Raw genomic sequence first — 19,251 nt, forward strand, 5'->3', positions numbered from 1 at the left:
GATACAAGAGAGACAAAAGAGATGGAGTCCCAGGACTTTAAGAAGCTTCTGCCTTAACAAGAAAGAGAAGCATCCAAACAAATAATTGTACCAACAGTTAAGTCTAGTTGTGATATATGGACTAATTTGGAAGGGTACTTTGAACCCATAATGGAAAGGTATGATGTACTCTGCAATATCAGGGAAGCCTTTCCTGAAGGGAAGGATGTTCGGAACATCGAGGATGTTCGGGCTGACATTTGAAGGATGAGCATGGGCTAACAAGGTAAAGAAGTAAAGAAGTGTTCCAGGCAGAAGCACATGGGCAGGTCTGTGGTTACAAAGCAGCACGGAACATTCCATTAATGGCAACACTGTGGAAGAAAAAAAATTGATGGCAGCATGGCAGACAGAAGAGACCAGAGAGGTAGATGATAAGCAAATCGTCCATTGTCTTGAAGGCTCTATGAAGGTTTTGGGTTGCCAAAGTATTTTTAGCAGGGGAGTGATGTGATCAGATATTCATCTTTCAAAGATCACTTCAGCTACAATTTGGAGAATGAGTTCAAGGGCTAGAGTAATTGAGATATTACTTAATTTGGGGGGAAATCCTGCTATATACTGGCTCTGGGTACATACAGTATACGTAAAAGCACAGAAAACTCAGGAAGATATTGCCCATGGAGAAGTGGAGAGAGGTAGGAACAGTATAGACTATATGGATGTGAAGCTTTACATACCACTTTTCATTTCTTGAAGTAAAGACAGGAAACATATATGACAAAATATTAACAGTTGCTAATTCTGCAGAGTGAAAATTGGGAGGTTCTATTATTCTCTGAAAATTTCTGTATCTTTCAATTTCCTCAAAAGAAAAGTAAATATTTTTTAAAGATTTTATTTATTTGACAGAGAATGAGAGAAAGAGACGACAACCAGGCAGAGTGACAGGCAGTGGGGAGGGAGCAGTAGGCTCCCCGCTGAGCAGAGAGCCTGATTCAGGGCTCCATCCCAGAACCCTGAGATCTTGACCAGAACAGAGAGCAAGACGCTTAGCCAACAGAGCCCCCCACCCAGACGCCCCCTGAAAAAAAAATTTAAAAAACAAACGAGAGAAATAGGAAGACAACAGGAAAGAGTGATGTGTTGTAGAAGTCAAGGGCAAAGAGAATTTCACAGGAGGATTGTGGTCCTATTCATCACTGCTCAGGATACAAATAAAATGAAAAGTTTAAATATCCACTGGATTAACTGTCACGGATGTCGCTGAGGACTTCAGCAAAAGCCTGGTCAATGGAGTTGCTGGAGACAGAAGTCAGATGGAAAGGAGTAAATAGGAAAGGAGGAAGGAGCAGTGGTGCTTGTCACTATTCCTCGGTGAGGTCTGGCTTTTGAAGAGAGGGGAGAAGGGGTAGCTTGGAAAGTAATGGAGGACCCAAGGAGGGCTTATTTCTAAGACTAGAAGAGACTAAAGCTTGGTTACCTGCTGATGGGGAGATGCAGGAGAGGCGGAGAAAGAGCAAAGAATTTGTAAGTATAAAGGATCAAACAGAGGGATTGGCCTCCAGTTGGAGGAGAGGCATCACCTCCCCCGTAAGAGGAGACGTGTAGGAAAGAATGAGTAGAGGGGCAAAAAGTCCCCATGTGACAGACTCTGAGTTTTTAAAGAAGTGGGTGGCACCAAGGTGAAAACATCTGGTTAAGGGGAGAAGGTCAGAGCCTAATGAGAGAAAGGGAAGATGACGAGGCTGTGTTCGACCAACTGAGTTTGGTAATTGAAATTTTGTTCTATCAGGCCTCAGCCTGTAACAGCCCATATGTACAAACAGCCCTCTCCAAGGGTCCCCCAGGAACTCTTACCCACCAGGAGCTGACCGTTAGGAAGCATTACTAGACCCCTATTCTCCCAAGTGCACTCGCCCTTTTTGTTTTAAAGCTGAGTTTCTGATCAAATAACTAGATGTGCTCTTTAAAAGGTTCCTGTGCGAGTTTACTCTTTAAATCTTTCTTCCACACTTTTCCCAGGTGATGTGGGGGGAAAGCAGGTGTTGTCATCACATAAAGTTATCAAAGCGTTTTAGGGGTAGCTCCCAGCACTGACACAAAACAAGCCCTGTTTTTCCTCAGCGCTTCCATCTGACTGCTGTCAAACGTAGTGGTGGGACTGACGTGGAGGATGACAAGGATGATGGCGACACTAGTCTACCTTGACAGAGTGGTGGTGTGTACCAGGCCCTAGACTCAGACTTGAGGTCTACACACAGCATCTCATTTTTTTTAAAATTTATTTATGATAGTCACAGAGAGAGAGAGAACGGCAGAGACACAGGCAGAGGGAGAAGCAGGCTCCATGCACCGGGAGCCCGACGTGGGATTCGATCCCGGGTCTCCAGGATCGCGCCCTGGGCCAAAGGCAGCTGCTAAACCGCTGCGCCAACCAGGGATCCCACAGCATCTCATTTAATCCACACAATCCCTGGGAAGCGAGAAGGTGAATCCCCATTTACAGGTGAATCCACTGGGGCTTCTGAGAGGTAAGTGACCCAAGGTCACCGGTTATTAGGTTACACAAGCATAGGCCACCTCCAGAGACCTAGCGGGGTTTTCCTCACTCCACTTCATGCCCTTTAACTACAAAAGAGTCTAAATTTCCTTTCAGTTCTTACACTCTGGGACTCTTTAACCCCCATCGGCTTTCTTTCCCTGGAGGGACAAAGTAAATTGCAGACTTCAAAGGCTTTGGAAGAGCAGTGGTTTCACTGAAAAGTTAAGGCAGGCTGCTGGTAGTGAGTCTGAGGTGCACCGACGGGGGAAATGACATCATGAGGTTTCATTGGGCAGCCTCCCCACAGGTGCTCCCCTGAGGGCCTTGGGAGAGACACAATAGCTGGCTTTTCTTCCACCTCTGGGAGCATCTCTCTCCAGGCAGGTGGAAGTGTAATCTCACCAGGTCAGGACAGATGGGTGCCTCATTGGATGGTGAAACTTTGGGATCTAGCGATTGCCAGGAAGATTCTGGGTGGTATTTCTTGGCCGTCGGAAAGTGAAGTCAAATTCTTTTCTTCTTGTATCCCAGAACCTACAATCGGGTAAGTGTAATCTCTTGCTTCTCGGCTCAGCGTTACTGCAAATTAAACATGCGAGTATTAATAACGGAAATAACTTCCCTTTTAAAAAACATATCCTGAAACTCGACGTGGGGCATTTCCAATATATCCATAAAGCAAACAAGACAGCTTAATTGTTTGTTTCTCCAAGGAAAGAAGCTAAACCCGGAATTAATTTGGTTCAGCTTGTGAAACAATTCGTTTGCTCTGCCTAATTCTGCCAATTAAAGAACTTTTCCCAGACACAATTAGCATGGAAAGCGGCGGCTGAGAGCAAAGAAGGGGCCGCGACGACGCGGGCGGGGCGGAGGAGCCGGGGGAGAGCCCCGGGGCGCCGCGGACTCGACCCAGGGACGGAGGGAGCGCGCCGGGGGCGCACGGGCTACCCCGGGACCCGGCTCGCAGCGGCCCTGCCGTCACCAGCCGAAGTCGGGGCGTCGGAGAGCGCAGCTGAGGACCAAGCCGGCCCGGCCAGCACCGGCTCCCGGCGGACGTCGCGGAGCCGCCCCCACCCGCGCCGCCGGGACGCGCGGCCGAGCCCCCCCCCCCCCGCCCCGCCCCGAGCCCGCTCCCGCTCCCGCTCCCTCCCGGGGCCCGCTCGCGTGCTGCGGGGGCTGCGCGCGCACCTACGGCCGCGCCCCCCGCCGCCCAGGCCCCGCGGTCCCCGCTTGGGAAAGGTGGGGATAGCGGCCCCTGCTGGCGGCTCTGGCGAACGGCGGAGATACGACTCCCTCCCGGTCCTCGCCACCTCTTCCAGGTGGGTGGGGGGTGTACATATACGGTAGATACAGGGTGTTGTCGCATGTGCGTTTATTCTCCGTGAGGCCTCACGAGTGTTTGTACGTAACTTGAGTTCTCAGCAGGAACAGCAGAAAAGAGAACGTGGGCCCGAGCCCCAGTTAGGGAGCAGGTACGGCTTCCAACGCATTTCCTTGGGGGTACTCGGCTTAAGGGCACCTGAGACCCCCATCCTCCTCCCAGTGCCTTTCTCGGCCGCCCCCGAGGTTGCTAAATATCGCTCTGCGGACTGCGTGGCCGCCCGGGGCTGCTCTCTACAGAGGCTTGTGGCTCCGGCCCGCCCCGTCTGCGAAGCCCGCTGGGGCGCGGGGTGCGCGGGCGCCGCGGGGACCGGGAGCGTGCGGCGGCCCGGGGGCGGGGGGGGGGCGGGGGGAGGACCCGGTGCGGCGGGACCGGCCGGCACAGGCCTGTAGCTGCAGGGGTTTGGGCGGCTGCGAGTTCACGCGGTGGGGAAAGGCTGTGCCTGCCATTCTCCGTGTGATCCTAACAATAGCGCCGTGCAAGAGGTTGCGATTTTACTTCTTCCACGAGGTTGTCGGATTCTCGTTGGAACTGTCTGCGTCTTATTTCCGAAGTTTGCTTGTTTCTGAGGGCACTCCATACACTTCCTAAGTCTTAAAGCAGATTATGGCTGTTGTTGACAGCACCATCCTTTGTACTACGGTGTACGTCTTCCTTAGCAAGCTCAAGGTGCTGAATGCGCCCAACTACCAAACCGTGTTCATGCCTTCCAAGTGTGTTTTTCACTGCACCGGCTTGTATCCAGTTCATCTGGGTGCGTAGGGCGCCCATCACTTCTGGAATCTACCTCCCGATACAGCAATCAGAATTAGAAAGGCTCGTCGTTCACTTACCCTCATCCTTTAAAACTTTTCCATTTAAGAAAATCGATAATCAGATCCTTTCTTGTAACTCGCTCCTGCACTACGTCTATTTTTATTTATTTTTCTGATTTGGCAGGGCTCAGCAACGCTGTCCGGGTTTTTTTCTCCCCCCCCCACCCCCCTTGCTGGAGCAGATGCGGGGGTGGGGGAAGCAGGGGCTGGGATCCAGCCCGAGTGGAGCCCGCGGGGACCTCCACCCGGCGCACGGCGGGGCCGGGAATCGTGGTGGGAGGAAGCCCCGCCGGCCGGTCGGTGCAAGGCTCCACCTGCAGCCGCCCCGCAGAGGCTCTGCCGCCCTCCGCCACGCTCTCTCACATTCACACACAAACACCGCGGCCCTCCCCCCTCTGGGTCGGAGAAGACGCCAGCCAAAGGAGGCGGGGTTGCAGGAGGAGAGTCCTCCCTGCGCAATCCAGTCCGGGACTTGGCTCCGCCCGGGCGCCTCGGCCTCTCCGGTGACAGAGGAGTAGTGAGCGGCTCCGGGTGAGGCTGCAGCCAACTCCGCTCCCCGCGCTCTCGGCTGCCCAGGCGCTCGGGACGCAGCAGCGGCGCTTCTCCGCGGGGCCCACCGCCCGCGATGCCCGCTTAGGAGCAGCGGCTGCGGCCAGCATCGCCCCACCCGCGGCGCAGCGCCCGCCGTCGCAGAGCGGGGCCACAGCGCGCCCCCCGCCCCAGCCCCCACCCCGCCCCCCACCCTGAAATGACTTGTTAATCCGCGCAGACACCACCGAAGGGACTCGCCGGAGTGGAATCCCAAGTGGAATTTGGATTTGGAGAAGAGTTTCTTGAACATTTACTCCTTCCTTGTTGGGTTATTTTTTTTTTCTTTCTTTCCTTCTTTCCCCCCCTCTCCCCTTCTGCGCCTGTCACCGGAGATGAACACAGCGCGTTTGCTTCCCAGAAAGTAGTCGCCGCGACTGTTACCCCCAAAGAGACAAGCACACATGTAGGAATGACAAAGGCTTGCAGAGGAGAGAGCGCAGCTTGCGGCCCGGAGAGATCCCCTCGATAATGGATTACTAAATGGGATACACGCTGTACCAGCCCGCTCCGAGCCCCGGCCGCCTGCCCGTCGATGCACCGAAAAGGTACGGCTGGGGCGCCCCGGCGCGCCCCACCTCCCTGGCGGCCCGGCTCTGGGCAGCGGGTCCCGGGGCCGCGGCCGGCGCGCGCTGTCGGCTTTGTGGTGGCTGCGTCTTATTTTGTCTGGTGTCTGTCTCCCGAGCCTTGCCCGGCCCCGGGGGAGCAGTCGTGAGCCCAGCCCGCCGCTCCCCTCCGCCCTGGGCCCGGGAGACCGCGGGGCTCCGCGCTTCGAGCTTCCCCACCCGCGCGGCGCACACGCCCGGCGCCGCCCGGTGCTGCCTGGCAGGGGAACGCGTGTGTAGGACCCGGGGCCCGTCCTCACTTTCGGGCCAGCAGGGAGGGGGCAGAGCGGCCCCGAGAGGGTGGGATTCTCTGGAGCGCCCAGTCCTGGCGCAAAGGCGGGGGCAAGGGTTGTGCCCTCAAGGGCTGGGGGACGTTGGGTGGAAGAGCGCCGTTGGTGCCCAGCACCAGGTTTGGGTTCTGTGGTGGGAGAAGGGGTTCCGCAGAGACGGTGGGAAAGCGAAGAGGATCTTTTGTTGTCCGCTCGGGGTCTGGGCTGAGCTCTGTGGAGTGCGGGAAACTTGTAATGGCCCTGGTACCCGTGCGCCCTGCCACTTGGGGACATCCTGGCTTTCGCGGCCGCTGGCACCAGAGGTTCCGGGCTTTGTTTGCTCGAATGAGTGCCCGGGAACGGTCTCCTCCCGCTGTGGCGCGGTGCCCCCCGCCCCGGATCCTATCCCCCGCTGCAGCTCCCTTCTGGCCTGGCCGGCGAGGGCAGCATCTGTCGCGGCTGCGTCCCCCTCCGGCACAGAGCCCGCCACGCCGGGGCTTCACGCCCGCTGCGCCCTCCTCCAAAATCTAAGGGGTCCCTCTATGGAAAGGAGTTGTCCCTGGAGGGGAAGGGTGGAAAGACCTGCAAAAGATGGCCCAGTGCTTGCTACCCAGACAAGGGCTCTGCCCCGGCCACAGGTCCTGGGGCCCCGGAGTACTCGCTGCGTCCTAGAGAGCTGCGTGGCCGGCCGCGGGGCGCCTGGGAGCTGGCCCGGCAGTGCCCACCCTCCCCGGGTGACTCCGCGGGGATGGAAGTGTCCCTTCTCCAGAGTCTCTGCTTTCCCCCCTCAGCTCCCCACTGTGGTGTACGGTGCAAAAGCAGGATCCCAAGATGCGCTCCCTCTTCCCACACCCGAGAGGTACAGGGGGAGCCAGGGAGCAGTCCCGAACTTGTGCGTTTCGGGAAGGGAAACAGGATTCCGCTGTCTTTCCCGCTCCCGCGCCGCCTCCTTTTCCAGCACGGGGTCACTCGACCGGGCGCTTCTGGAAAGTTTCTCTCAAAGCCTGGGCCGGCAGGCATGACGGGATTGGGGCGCAGCCTGCGCGGCCCGCGGAAAACCCGACCCGGAGGGAAGCGGGCGGACCGCCCGGGCCGCGGGGAGTTGGGTGCTGGCCCGCAGGCCGCGGCTCCTCCGGCCGGCAATCGGTCGGGATGCGGCCTCGGCGCTGCCCTTGCTGGGCCGCTCGAGAAAGCGGGGGCGAGGCGGAGGGAAAGGAAGTTCAGGGGCAGGATTCAGGATGCTGGGGCGGCCACTGGACAGCGGCTGGCGCAGGGGCCAAGCGCACCAGCCCCAGGCTCCCCCTGGGCCCCGCGCGTTTTCCGAGCCGGCGGGGGTCCGGGGAGGATGGAGCGGGCAGCCAGGTGTTGGTGGAGCGGGGAGCAGCTGCGTCCGCACAGCCGGGGAAGGCGCTGCCAGCCGCGGCCTCTGGCCCGTAGCGCTGCGGGCAGCCCCAGTGGCCGTGCCAGTGGTCCTGGGAGGAAGGTGGCCGCTGTGCCCACGCGGTGGCCGGCCAGTCGGGCGGCGGTGGGATCGCTTTCGGCGTCCGCTGGACGGAAATCAAGTTGCTCCTTCCCGAATCTGATCCGTGAAAGGTTTAAAACAGAGGCGAAGGCGGACGGACGCACAGCCACGAGCGCGCGCGCGCACACACAGACACACACAGAAGCACGCAGATGCTCACACTTGCACGCACAACTTTCTTTGCCTCACATCTGAAAAGATGTTTAACCCAGTTGCAGTGTTCCGCCAGCATGTCTCCAGAAAGCTGTGCAATGCCCCCCAGCGCTGGTTTTTAAGTCTTTCCGGGGTAGGAAGGTCGAGTGCTTCTGCCGGTCTTTCTTGAATCCTGAGAGTTGTCGGTCTTCCTTCAGACCTACATCTTGGGCATCAAGTCCAATTCTGATGGCGCAGAAAGGCTATAGGTTCCAGACACGTGAATCCTTTCTTTAGGCTTTTTCTCCCAAAGTAAAGATGCCTGTGCTCAATTCTGAATTAAAGTATCGTACTTTTTTACACCATAACCAAATGGCTACCAGAGGTCAAGACTGCAAAGCATTTTGTGTGTATTTTTTGTAATACCCTGTTTAGTCTGCATGGAGCAGTTTTATGATTTACAGTAAGCTTTGATGAAACTACGCCAGGCACCAAAGTTGATTACTAACCTGACCTTAAATACTGTGGCAGAACACTGTCTCCACCTATTAACCTCAGTTATTTGTCAGAAAATAATTGCACTATCTGAATTTGGTTTACCCGTGCTTGTTTACACGGTAACTTTTATTTGAATCTTGAGTAACTCCTACTCTGTATTATTATTTTGCTTTTAGGATATTCTTGAATGAGGCACTTGGCAAACCAATCCGAAAGCGGGAAAGAATGGAGGTCAGGTTTAAAGCCTCATCTCTGTTACATCCTTTTTCAACTTGATGGAAAGGAAGCATTCTAGTTCCTGTGTCTTATTTACAGTGTTGGGGTGGTGACCGTCTTCCCAAAGTGTTGTGTTTTGTAACTATCACCCCGGAGAGATGGGCCACACTCTTCAATAATGCATATAGTCCTCATGTGTAAATGTTGAGCAGCCACCCAAAACCATAGTCTCAGGAGCCATCTGCAGAATGTACTTAAAACTTCCACTACACTTAAATAGGTTAAGAATTCATTAAGAACTAGGGTAGAAACCTAAGTAAATGTTGAATGAACGAAAGAAAGACGTAGTCACACATGATTCACATTTCTCTGCTTAGAATGGACCTGCTGTTTTTCCCCCCTACAAAGCAACTTCAAATAAGTGATTATTTATTATAAAGTGGCAATAAGTGCAACTCTTTATTTACCCACACAGCAACACACACACACACACACACACACACACACACACACACACACACAAACACACAGCCCTCAAGTTCTTTCCAAGCCTAGTGAATGCTTTTCCCATCATTAAAAAAATATAGCATTTGCATTTTGAGTGGGCGGGTAATATTGCTTAGTATGTTGACTCAGAAGGATAGCAAGAATTAAGAAGACTGTTATCTTCATTGAATGAAAATAAGGCACCCAAATTAAGAATTTGTATTAAATTCAAAATAAATACTCATGCTTTAAAAGCAAACGGGTAATTGCACTCCCATGTGAAATGGAAGGAAAAATACCGTTTTGAAGCAGGAGGTAAGTCAGACACTTTACTACGGGTACATGGTGGTTCAGCTCTTTTCTGAGCAGGACAAAAGAGTGATCATGGGAGAAGAAGTTTTTTAAAACTAGATTGCCAAAAGCGAATATATTCTCCCATCTTATTTGTTTGCAGAATGGAATCACAGAACAAGCCAAACTAATTGCAAATGCTTTAATTAAGCATCTGCCGTTTGCAGCAGTATAAAGCCTAAGAGAGACTGTGTGTCTCTCCCTCTGCCTCCCCCGCCCCAGGTTTCCACAATTTATTGTCCTCCTCCCGGAGTGGGTGTTCCCTGGGCCCTGGGCATTCACACTCCCAGAGGAAGGTGGAGCCTGGAAACATCCTGCTGTGCCCTCCCCTATCAGTGATCAGTGTCCCCCACTCTTTCGAGGTACCCTGGAGCCAAGTCATCTCTGAGATCTTACTATTCCAGAGTGAAGGCTTTTCTCAGCAACTGAGCTATTCTCTGCCAGCAACCACATGGTTGCCTCTTGGGGATATGAGAAGGCAGGGAGGCATTTAATCCCTCTGAAATGGGCAAGTGAGATGTCATACCACACAAACCTCAAGGGGAGAAAAGCGTACAGGATACTGCTCAGCATGGGACTATTGCAGAAGAGTCCATACACAAGGGGCTCCTGCTTTGTGAAGCTGGTAAGTTCTTGTAAAACTTTCTGATTCGAATTAATTCAGATTCCACTAATGGAGAGTATCCTCTAAAACTGTCAGGACTCAACACAATGTTTCCCAAGTAACCTCTTCACCCCAGACCTCTCTCCTGGGTCTCTCAGATAGCAAATCCTACAGGTTAGGTAGCCTTCTTGGATCTGATAGACATCACAAACTTGACATGTTCCGAGCACCCAATTCTGGGTCTTTTCTCCCCTAGAGAGGCTTTTCTTATAACTTCCTCCATCTTGGAAAATGGTGGAACCATGCTTTGGGTTGTTCACATGTGAAAACTTAAGACTTACCCCTTCACTCTTTGTTCAGACCCACATCCACTCCAGCAGCAATGCTGTGGCTGCTCCTTCAGAAAGCGCAGGGGCCTCCTCCATAGTCGTCCACCTCTGGAGCCCTCCTGGTGCCTGAGCCGCTGCCTTCTCCTGCTGGGTGACTGTGCCAGCCTCCCAACTGGTCTCCTTGCTTTGCTCTTGGCCCCCTACAGTCTCTTCCCCACCCAGCAGCCACAGTGATTTTTTTGGAAAAAAAACAAAAAACAAAAAAACACGAAGCCAGATCAGATCACTTCCGCTCAGATGCTTTCCCGTCTTCTTCTAGAAGCCAAAGTCCGACCTACAACCTTTGTGGCCCAAAGGGATCTGGGATTTCCACCCCTCTTTAGGGCTACATGACTATGCCAGACGTGTTCTCTTCGGGGTCCGTTGCATGCTCTTCACTTCTGCTCTTCCATGGCCTGGGATGATTCTGTCCCCAGATAGCTGTGTGGTTTGCTCCTCACATTCTTTAGGTCCCTGTGCAAATGTCACTCTTGCAGTGAAGCCTTTTCTGATCACCTGACTTTACTCTTTCCTCCAGGACTCCCACCCCCACTCCCCTGCCTCATTTTTCCCCCTTCTCACTTTTAACAGCCCGACAGATTATATGTTGTTCTCATTTATCTTCTTTCTTCCACTAGAACATAATACCACGAGGAAAGACCTTCAGGTGTTATTCACTGCTGTATCTCCGGCCCCTAAACCTGTGCCTGGCACACCATAGGCCCTTTGTAACAAGTATGTGTTCAATCAGTTAACTGATTAATCAATCCATCAAGAGTGACTCTTTTTACAAACATCTAATTTTCCTTTTTTATCTGCTCTTGTTTTTCTTATGTTTCCACCCAATGACATACTTCTTTGCGTGTGTGTGTGACAGTCTTCCATGCACACAGGTGATTTGTCTCATGTACCATTAGTGGAGCGTGCATGGCGGGTTGTTTTCCCAGTCCTGGTGATGGATTGGGGCCTGTGAATTCCCACACCTTCACCCAGTCCCCTTCTGTGGCCAAGAGCACACATCTGTGGTACACCTGGTTGAAGCTGGAGGGAATCTGAGTTTTAGGTAAAAGCAACTTGCCAAGAAACAGAGCTAGGAAGATAGCCAGCACTTATGGGGATTGAGCTTTTGACCTTGGCCTCATTTGTTCTGCATTCTAACCACTGGCCACAGACCCGTTGTGCTTTTTTGGAGTTTGCTGATAGTACTTTTTAAAATCCATCTTTCCAGGGGCACTTGGGTGGCTCAGCAGTTGAGTCTGCCTTCGGCTCAGGGCGTGATCCCGGGATTTGGGATTGAGTCCCACATTGGGCTCCCTGCGAGGAGCCTGCTTCTCCCTCTGCCTGTGTCTGCCTCTCTCTCTGTGTCTCTCATGAATGAATAAATAAAATCTTTAAAAAAAATCCACCTTTCCGACAGGAGAAGATAGTATGCTTATGAACCCACATTTCTGCCCCCTACTGCCAGTACCCTGGTAATTGTAGTTGAATATCCTCTACCTGGATGTCCTGAGTTCTAGACTCTTATTTGGACAAGCCACTTAACCTCTCTAAAGCTGCATTATTTTAAACAAAATTTCTGAAGAGTAAACCTATGCTTCCCACCTTGTCGAAACTGTTGGGAGAATAATTTGAAACCACAAATGTGAATATTTGGTAAGATGTGAAATGCACTCTGCAAACTTGGAAGAGTATGACGCTAATTCCTTTCTACCTACCCCAGACCCTGGGCCTCGCAGAGATCTTGCTTTACCGTCTACTAAATCATACAAGAAAGATTATATTGTGTTGGCATCACATTTTAGTATAAACCACGTGATGAAATTAAATAAGATCCCAAATTCATTGGAAATTCACAGTCTTCACAGAGCACGGAGACTGGCAGACCTATTCAGCAGAATGCCAACTGCCTCAAGTGACGATGGCTTTTCAGTGTGACCATTAATTTGGGCAAGGTCATGAGAGTGGCACTCTGCCAGGCATTATAAAAAGTGAGGGCATTGTTTTTGCTGAGGTAAGCCTTAAAATAGTTCATGTCAGTGTAAGCATTAATGTAGAACAGACATGTCAGGGTGAACCAGGGGTGCTAGGAGAGGAGTTTTGATCCTTGCTGTGACAAGGGAGAATTCACTAGGATATTGAGACCTCGAGTTTATAAATGTGGAGGGACTGTCACAGGAAGGCAGTGGGCAGCAACGGGGACAATGCAGAGGCGGTACTCCGTAGGCAGATGTAACCCACTGATTTGCGGCCTGGTTTTTTTTTTTTTTTTTTTTTTTTTTTTTTTTTTGCCATTTACAAATAGCGTGACTTTGAGCCAGTTACTTCTCTGCCTCAGTTTCCATCTGTAAGATGCTGGTATGACGCTAATGTCACGGCTGATGAGAGTCAATATGGTAACATCTGTAAAATTCATAGCACAATATCTGACACAGGATACCCGCTCATTAAATATTAGATGTTATTTTTATTTGGGGGATAGAAGTCACGGAGAGTGCCCTGGTGGGGAGAGTAAAAAGGAAATGGCCACAGAAGTGTAACAGATGGTACAAAGGAAGCCGCCTCTGGACTAGAAGTGAACATTCACATCATGAGCTGGCCACAGCGCCAGGGGTTTTCAGCTGGGAAGCATGTGAAAGAGTCACTTGTGTGAGAAGAGGAGTTGTGATCCTCTTCCTGACTTTGGATGCTGAAATTTCACACCCAAAATACGGAAGAAAAAACATTATACCAATAAAACCACTCTAGGCAGTATAAGACTTCACATCAGGTAAGAGTCTAAAGGATGACTGCTTAAAAAAAAATGATAGACTTCACTTACTGACATCTAAAAATAAAATACACAATTTGCATGCGCTAAAGAATCTGAGAGCAGCCTGTAATGTTGGTTCAGGGATGAGCTGAATTGACCGCAAGGACCCTACCTGTCATGGAGAGAAGCCTGTCTGCTGACTGCTCCAGGAGGCTGTAGCTAGGCCTTCTACCAGAGGGCCTTCATGGTGGCCATCTACTTGCTGGATTGCTCTTCCCTGGCCAAGCCCAAATCAACTGGTTTGGGAGAGCATTGAGTTTCCACGCAGAAGCAAAACTCCACCTTCCCCACCAAATGGAGCAAGTCGTTAGTTGGCTGATCCCATAGGAGCTAGCATTTACTCTCCTGACTGGTACAGTGTCCTATTACCTGACATCTGACTCAGATGGTAGTCGTAATACAAGTTCTTATCAGGGAGAAGAATCTCACTTCTAAAAGACATAGAAGAAGGGGCAATAAATTGGTATAATCACCACAATTCCCTGATGGACTCTTCTTGGACCCAGGGGGAGCAAGACTCTCCCTCTGTGGCTTACTTAGAATAACAGTTATTTTCATCCAGGAGGAAAAAAAATTCTTTCTTAGACTTTGTAAGTAGAAAGAGGATGTCAGGAGAGTGAAATAAATCAGCAATTAACATGCCCCAAAGAGGGAAGGGCCACGTCTTTCTAGCAGCAAGTGTGATGACTGGTGCTTTGAAAATAATGGTTAGACAGGTATTTCCACATCCGGCTCGTAGACCTGAGGCTTTCATTTAACATGACTCGGCACTTTCTAGTGGTTTCCAACTAACCTATAATTGCTGTTTGTAGAAAATCTAATTCAAAGAATCCACGCCAATTAAAAAACTGGGAGAAGAACCACTAAAACGGATGCTCTTTCACAACACTCTCATGCCTTCTGCAGCCCCCCCATGTTTAAAACCAAGCCTTTGCCATGATTTGATTGGAAGCATGTCTAGAGCACAACCGGATCAGTCACTGAACACAATGAAAACAATGCCACCAGAAAAGAAACATTTTAGAAACTGGGAAGAAATAAAGAATCTATTAATTATGGTTGGATGTCAGATAAGAGTTTTACAGACAAGCTTTGTGGGATGGATCCATTCTTGTTTCCCTTTTCCTCTTCCTGAAATCTTTTTTTTAAGGAGAATATTCAATCTTTTCATTAATATTGCAGCAACACCAGTGCTTCCCCACCCTTTCCCCAGACTCCTACTGTCCTTGAATGAGGAAACTGAGAGAATACTGATTGAGCTGGTGAATGGAAATGTTCCTTTCCTGAAAATGGAATGCTTTATGAAAAACTGCATTCCACACACACACACACACACACACACACACAACTCCCCCCCCCCAAAAAAAAACAACACCCCATTCAGACAATCCAACAACTGTCTCTCCTCCTTTTTATTTCGGAGAACCACATGACTCCACTCATGTATTTTGGTGTTTGAATGCATTTGTTCTTAGGCCTCAAATACCCAGGTGGAAAACCAGTCTATTAAGCCTTTCGTTATTCCAAAAACGTGAGCATCTGAGTTACTAAGAACATTCTCAACTCTGCAGGGTGAGCGATAAATAGAAACCAAATTGTTTATAGCATTCTAAAGTGGAGTATATGCAGCAGGATGGCAGTTGGGTGGATTTTTACAAGAAGAATACTTGTAAATGGTTTGCGAGATGGATTCCGTGCTAATTCTTCTCGTATCATGAATGATGGCCCTAGCTAGACACTGTCGCTGGGATCTTCATCTATAAATCATGGAGGCTGCTTTCTTATTCGGTTGCCATAGTTTCAATGCCTCAGATAGTGTTGGGGTGTCTTGGGAAAGGTTTGAGATATACTGGGGCTTGCAAGCCTTGCAGTTATTTTGGCAGTTGTGGTGCTCTGAAAAGAACCGAAAACCGCTTCTCGTATAATTCAGTGTTGGATTAAAAGAGGCAACTTCTGAGTGTCTCTCTGGACCTTGTTATGTGCACATCCAGCTGATATTTACTCCAGGATTTGCCTCGTGCTCAGTCTTGGCTGGTTTAAAAAAAAAAAAAATTACTGTCCAGGGACTGATGTCACTTTCATCTTTCAACAAGAAAGCCAAAGGGTGCGAGCTCTTCATTAAGACTATTCACAGATGTGGAGGTAAATGAGGGCATTCATGGCTCTGCTCAAAATTTCAGGTTCATAATTCGGGTTCGGCTCTGCAGATGGCTAAATAAATAGAATGACCTCAGGAGTGCTGTACGTTGTGCTTTGGTATGGCAAGGGAGACATGCTGTGCTTTACCTAAGGTTTAACCTCCATTTTTTTTGTTGTTTGTTGTTTTTTTTTTTTTTTTTGTTTTTTGGTTTTTGTTTTAGGGTGGACACACATTGCTAAGGAGCTAGAGACCATTTCACTGTATTTTGTGACAGTGGCCCACAGGGCTCTTGAGTATCTGAGCTTTTTGTTTGTTTGTTTTCCTTTCTGTAATTATCATCTTTGGCTGTTTTGCCTTTAGGTATGTGACTTCAGGGCTGATTAGGAAAAGCTGTCCAGTTGTGGATATATATTGGGTGACCGAGTCAAGAGTAAGATGGGGAGGAGTAAGTTGCTGCAAGAAGGAGATACACACACTCAGTGATTTATGTGCTTCGTGGGTGATGTAGAACACAGCTTTCCTTTGTTAGGTACATTTGGCCTTGTGTAACAGATACTGGTACACTTCTTAATGCTTTAATTCCCATTTCTCAAGTGGACTTTCAAGGACTCCTGCCATTCGAAGCCAAGCCATTTCATTCCTTTGTAGATTAAAACATAAAATAAAACAAGCGCACGCTTGAAGCAAACAGCACCGAATTCAGGACATGCAAGGCGTCAAATAAAAATCCAGGCAGAGTCACAGGAACAAAACCTTGAATTCATTACAAATGGGTCTAATCTAGAAAATTAGTCACTTTTTTCTTCCCTTACTAGAAAATGACTAGTTTTTATTGCAGGGTGAGCTTCAAAAGCAGCCGTTTTACATTTCCCCAGACCCAGCCTGCCAACATTTTTGTGTAAGATCAACAAGCATTTTTCATGCACGTGCCTATTATTTTTACCCCCCTCCCCTATGCAACCACACAAAATGATTGATTTTAGAGGCCAATAATTTCAAGTAAATTAAAAGGATAACATGGCCTTAATTGTTACTGGCTTCACCAGGCTTCTGGGCACCAGAATTCCTTGAGGAGAAACACTTTTAAGTGTCACAGCAGTTTCTGATCATGTGGTCTGGCTTACCCATAGGCTGCAATTATCCGCACACACTCCCCCCCTCCCAACCTTTCTTCCCCTCCCCCTTCAAATTCTCTGGGAAGCAAAGAAAACATGTATTTGTGAATTCAGTATGATGGACCTCTGGTTATTTGGCATAGTCTTGTTCGTTTTTCAGTGTTCTCCTAAGTGAGTTGTTTCTTGGGGATTTTGTTTGTTTGTTTGTAAGATTTTATTTATGTATGCATGAGAGACCTAGAGAGAGAGAGGCAGAGACACAAGCAGAGGGAGAAGCAGGCCCCGTGCAGGGAGTACGACATGGGACTCGACCCCGGGTCTCCAGGATCCCACCCTGGGCCGAAGGTGGCACTAAACCCCTGAGGGTTGCCCTGTTTGTTTGTTTTTTGAGGAAGGCTTAGTGATGAGGAGGACCGGGGGACCTAATATCTCAGATCAGAAGCTTTTTCTTCGTTGGAAGAAGAGTTTGTATGAATTCAATTTGCTGTCCTCCGGACAATAACAAGGTTGTGATTACTCTTTGGCGTCCAGGCAGACACAGTATTGTACACATAGCCTAAAGAAAAGTAAGCAGTACTTTTGTGTGAATGTCAGTCAGATACAATGTGGACTTTAATTAACCTTAATTAATGATTTCTGATTACAGATTTTCTTTTGTGCCTCCAAGACGCCAGTGCCTTGGAGGCTGTATTTTGGTGGAGCATTTTCAGACAGCAGTGACTCCAACATGCTTCTGTTATCTTGCCATGCAAATCATACTAGGTTCTTATATGAAAAGCGTGATTCTGTATCACTTGCAAAATGGTCATGCAAAGGAAGAAATATCATTTGAGGGACAACTGAAATTTATAAGTGATCCAGAGTACTTTTAATCTTTAGGGGAACCATTTTTAATTTTCTCAAAACTGAGATTTACTGGCTCCTAGAGGGACTGGATGCCCTTCCTTCCCAAGATCAAATGGGACTTTGAGTTCTTTCAAATGAAAGAACTGGGGGCAGTGGGCCAAGTGGCATTTCCTTTGCCCAAAAGTACCTGTTACCATGTGCTAAACATAATAATCGGGGAATACTATAAACATGGGAGAGAAAAAGGCCTTACTTTTGGTTAAAAGTACTTTTTCCCGTGGCATGAGTTCTACAACAGATATCAAGAAGCTGAATTATAATGTTAATGTGCTACTTAGGTTTGACTTTTAACTAGAGGGTCTAATAAAAGTTAGGTATGATATATTAATTAGATTATAAATTTCTTATTAATTAAATTTTCGTGTGAATAATCATTCTGTAGCTTATACAAGATTCTAATAGCATATAGCCCATCTAGTTTAGCATAATTTGTGCTTATGAATTATAAATGTTTGACTTTTTACAATTAAGCTTACCGATCTATAAGCATCATAATGAGAAATTACCTAAATTAAACTGATGTGCCGTATTTGCTGTACTGTGTTCTAGGGTAGTGATTATCTAAGATAATTTTCAAGATGGTCGTCTCATTGCGTGCAATATGGTTTTACTTTTAGCGGAAATAAAGTGAACCCAAGATCTCATGCTTGCCCAGTCAAGGGGAGATGCTAATGCTATCAAAAGTAGAAAGAACAGAGTAGTTTCCTGTGTAGCCAAGAAAAAAAAAGGTAACAAACATCTCTTGGATACTTTTCTTCTTTAAAGGGATGTACAGAGTACAAGGGAAGGTTTTCTATTCAAAAGTCAACTTGTATCTACAAGGTGTTTCCTCTCATTTGTGATGAGGGGAAGTTCACCACGTTGAATATGCTGATTAATTAATTCTCATGGGATATCTTGGAGGGTGGAGCTTTCATGGCCATATTTTGTCATGTCCAGAACATAAGACCTGTTAATATTGCCCAAGCACATCCGCTCCCAAGAATGAAAAGGACAACATAATTGCCTCTGCTGTTAGAAAACAGCCACATCCAGTTCCCCAGCAGATCCTACAACATGCCAGGTGTGCAAGAGGAGGCTTTGAAATGTTGTGAATAGCTTGACATTATCACAATGTTATTGAAATGCAAATTCTTTTGAGCACAACTTGAAAAGGTTTTTTACACATAGGACTAGGCCAATATCTTTTCTTGCCTGTTGTCGACGATACCTAGTCTTAACTCAGAGTGCTTCTTCTATTAAAAGTCATCATAAGCATTTGCATATTTCATTGTTTCTCACTGCCCGTGTTTCAAGTGAAGACACATCTTCCCCACGGTGGCACCTTTTGGGGCCCTTTTGGGGAGAGGATGCACTGGCCTCCAACAACGAGGTACAAACACAGGACTGTGTGTCTGCCTTGGAAGGAGTCTTTTGCCGAGTTGCAGATTGCATTCAGAAAACAGGCTAGCCGATAACCATCAACCTCAACAGTATTTAACGGTGTTATTATGAATAATAAAGGCCTTATTTATATCATAAGGATATTTTTCAAGGTGCTTTTATAAACATTGCCTCATTGGATACCAACAACATGGGTTAGGCAGGGCAGGGATTATGAGGCCCAATTTAAAGATGAGCTAGCTGAAGCTCAAGGAGATCAGGTAATTTGCTGGTGTATACCTCTGGTGAGGGAAGGGCTTGGGACAAGGTCCCCAACATTCGGAATCTGCGTTTTGCACTCCTCCATGCTGCTGAACTGTTTTCTCAATGCTTTAACAATTCCGAAAACTGATGATTGCCTCCCAACCACAGACATCGTCCCATTCTGCCCCTTTGGCAGGTTGAACGGTGACACAGAACAAGTTCAGGAATAGCTTTCCAAGGACTCCACCTGTGGCATCAGTGCAACTGGAACATAAGTTCCTGCTTCTCAGTGGAGT

The 19,251-nt window shown here is 48.8% G+C and overlaps 1 protein-coding gene and 1 long non-coding RNA gene across 3 annotated transcripts in view; one reads left to right on the top strand and one right to left on the bottom strand.

The window, feature by feature from the left end:
* Positions 1-2,247: 2,247 nt before the first annotated feature.
* On the bottom strand, positions 2,248-5,016 carry LOC129494769 (uncharacterized). The gene is made up of 2 exons (XR_008661399.1): positions 4,739-5,016; positions 2,248-3,103 (listed from the first exon to the last, which is right to left on the bottom strand). It is a non-coding gene; the product is annotated as an uncharacterized LOC129494769 (long non-coding RNA).
* A 196-nt stretch (positions 5,017-5,212) lies between these two features.
* SEMA6A (semaphorin 6A) overlaps positions 5,213-19,251 on the top strand; it is a 127,339-nt gene continuing 113,300 nt past the window's right edge. Inside the window, exon 1 of one of the 2 annotated variants that reach the window (XM_055301822.1) lies at positions 5,213-5,856. The gene's annotated coding sequence lies outside the window, so the exon portion shown is untranslated. The remainder of the gene's footprint in view (positions 5,857-19,251) is intronic. The other variant, XM_055301820.1, reaches the window with a different exon arrangement.

This window comes from Nyctereutes procyonoides, unplaced genomic scaffold, assembly GCF_905146905.1.
Source record: "Nyctereutes procyonoides isolate TBG_1078 unplaced genomic scaffold, NYPRO_anot_genome, whole genome shotgun sequence".
Lineage (NCBI taxonomy): Eukaryota > Metazoa > Chordata > Mammalia > Carnivora > Canidae > Nyctereutes > Nyctereutes procyonoides.